The sequence below is a fragment of the Notothenia coriiceps genome, unplaced genomic scaffold (assembly GCF_000735185.1).
Source record: "Notothenia coriiceps isolate Sejong01 unplaced genomic scaffold, NC01 NC01_scaffold00000339, whole genome shotgun sequence".
In the NCBI taxonomy this organism is placed as follows: domain Eukaryota; kingdom Metazoa; phylum Chordata; class Actinopteri; order Perciformes; family Nototheniidae; genus Notothenia; species Notothenia coriiceps.
The window spans coordinates 16145629-16149047 of NW_011333040.1; positions in this window are offsets into that span (position 1 = coordinate 16145629).

Genomic DNA, 3419 nt, shown 5'->3' on the forward strand with positions numbered 1-3419 from the left:
TCAAAATCACTTCAGTTGATGTCCGGTAGGGGACAATTAGCCTGGTGTTTGATCTGGAAGTTGATTGGTGGCGCCTGAGTAAGTTTATAATGGTATACTGCAAGGGGCTGATCACTTAACCAAACCGGTTATTTCACTTATACATTTTTAATAATTGTCCCGAATTATTTTTAATTTTCATTTTGCTTTGATTACGAGGGTCATAATTTGTACATAAAGCTAAAAAAAGTAAGATTTAACTTATTTTAAGTTCCAGGGTGTAATGTGAGAAAAGGTTAAGATTGTCACAGGGTATAATGACTTTCTATAAGCACTGCATATCTTTTCCCTTCTGTCAAATCTTGCATTTTTAAACCAATTCGTTTTTTAAACCTCCAAAAATGTTTGCGATGAAACAATATCAATAAAAATCCAGAAAAAAGTGAGCCATGTATTTCAAATATCCAAAGAAAATGAACATGGGACGCTTAGCAGGATTACTCAGATTATCCCTCTTATGTCAGGACCTTGCAAAAATGTCCTAACTGCATTACAGTTATATAATGTAAAATTAGAAGATAATGTATTGCAATGCAGGAGAACATCATCTCTACTGGTAAAGTCATTAATCTAGTATGTGTTATTTGTCCATGACCAAGACTTTGACCTTACTAGGCTAAATCTCTGCTTACTGTGAATTGATGGTTATTGTCAGGCATTGAGCTGTTCTCAGGGGCCAGGGCAGTAGGTGAAAGATCAAACCAACAGCAGCTTAAATCTTTCTTTTTAATATCAGGATCTTATAAGAATTTACCATCTGATTGTCTATTGTAAATCGGCTCGTAATCCTCTTGTGCGTCTGCGGCCTCAGCACCAATTACAAGAGAACCATCCATGTTTTCTTCAGCATGTTTTCAAGCAACAGTTTGAAAAGAACTTCAATGCCAATGAAGCACATTTCAAATTATTCTGATATACATCTGCTAAAGATTATGGGCAGCCAATGGTCACTCCCAAGTTGTCAAATACAGAAAAATACAATCTTCTTAAAGATAATTAGGTAAAATCTTCCAACTTTCCTGTTTACAAGACCCCTGGGTCAAGAAACCAGGTGTTTAAAATCCCATATATGCAATTTAAGGCCGGTCTGAGTTTCAGTGAGCATTCACAGCAGTGATCTGATAAAGGATACATTCACACAAGTTAGTTCTCATCAGGCAAAAAATGTGCGGTAAGGAACTCATCAATGCTAAATGTAATGTATAGCATTTTATTATATATTAAACAAACTAGGTTTAACGTTTTGATTCAACACTGTAGATCTCTTTGATGCGGGAACTCATCTGGAAAAGATTCAAATAGTAAGTAATAGTGCTTTAATTGTTTTCGAGAGGTCACACCATGAGACATCTGGATGCTTAATGATGTATTGTGTAGCAATGAGAGGAAGAGCTTTGATAATACCAGGTTCCTCACATTGCAATTATTTGTTTCTCGTTGGTCTCAGATTCGAACACATTTCTTAATTATTTCCTTTAAGAAAAGTGTAAAAACCTCAGGCCTGTAGAGTCATCTTTATCTATCCCCCTTATCTCTTTTATTGCCCACCGCTTCTGCCTGCTCTCCTTCAACCCCGAGATTAGTCTGTAAATAGGAATTTAAATACACATCTGCAATGATCCCAAAGGCAAGAGAATGCAGGCTTATCATTAAGCCAGACCCATTGCTGACATGATAGTCGCCCCGGACCCCCCACCCATACACCCACACTCGGCTCATAACCTGCTGTTACTGATGCTGCCTGGTTATAAATAAATTGCAAGCAGCAGGGGGTGTGGGGGGGGTCTGTGTGGGCTCAAACAAACCCTTGCTCATGTCTGGAAGCCGAAACACAAGTAAACACCTTGACAGTTACTTCAAAACTCAGAGGACAGAAGACATTTGCATAAACACAAACATTGACTCAACACTGCCTGCCAGCGTGGAGCAAAGCTGCACATGCATTCTCATACAGCACACACACACACTAGGGAAATGATAGTGATCAAAGCCCGTGTCCCGCAGAGATTTTCCCAAAATGTGCATCAAGATGGCAGAGAGCTCCTCCCTCGTCTGATTAGCATGAGCTAATAACAGCCCTTCTCTTTATCACTCCCTCCAATGTTTTGAGTTCCAGTCACCCCCTCCCCCTTCTCTCATTACCCTTTCATTGGAAAAACTTACATAGTGGGAGTATTAAAGATTTAAACTGAGTTCAAAAAGGCAGTAGCCCCGGATTGGAGGGTGCTGGGTGAAGGGCTTGAGGGGGCATCAGCGAGGCAAATCCCCCTGGTTGTATTTGAAGGGGTTTTTGCTTGAATAATGTACACGTTGTGGGGGAGATAGAGAGGAACGCATCTTCAGCTGATGAAAAATCCAAAGGCATGCAGACGGCGGGGGAGGACATGCAAGCACTTATGTGAGGGCTCGGAGGAAGGCTGAGGGAGAGGAGAGATGAAGGGGCCGTGTTGGAGAAGCTCTTTATTTATGCCGAAAGAGGCTTCATGAATTGAGGAATATATTATGAGTTATGGGAGCAAACAAAGAGAGGGACGTCAGGGCCTCAATCCTGGGAACTCTAGAGGTCCAGGGGCCGACAATATCAGAATGATATCCTTTTATTTTCACATTAATCAAATTGAAATTTTATTTGCATATATCACAGAAACAAATTATGATTTTGATATATTTATTGTATTTTACTATTGGCATTCCTGAACTCAAAAAACAAAAGTGATAAAGCCAAAGAATTAGGGATAAAAAGCTAAACTGTAAAACCGTTACAGTAACATTTTTAATACCTTCGATGAATCACAATATGGGCAACACTGTCTCAAAATGAGCTAGAAAGCAGCCCAGTTTGTATATTTGTTAAAATCATCCTAAACTCTGATCATGGGTTCATCCAATAGTCACTCTTTAACTTCTCTCTCCTCTTTCACTTGAGCCAGAATTTGAATTTGAGATCGGATATCAATCATCTGGTTGCATTTGTTCTCCTTCTGTAGAAGAAATTGAAGTACAGTATCCCATGCCAAGTTTCGTCTGAACAAATGTACATGTTATACTTGGAAACACATATACAGGGCCAACAATAATAAATTATAATGGATTTATGAATTCAAATAGATATGTACGATCTGCATTGTACATGATCTAAGGCAGGGATGGGCAAATGGCGGCCCCCACCTCCTCTTTTTGCGGCCCTAAGATTAATTTATAAACAACGTAATTAATTAAAAAAAATTAAAAAATAGACTCCTAGTTACGTCGCGAGCTGCGTACATGATTTCAAATACCGCGAAATAATCTGTGACGCATTTGTGTGTATTGTGTTTGTTTCCCGGGGAAACCCTCACAAGAAACACCGGCTGTTGTTATGTCTGCTGTGACGTTAAGTT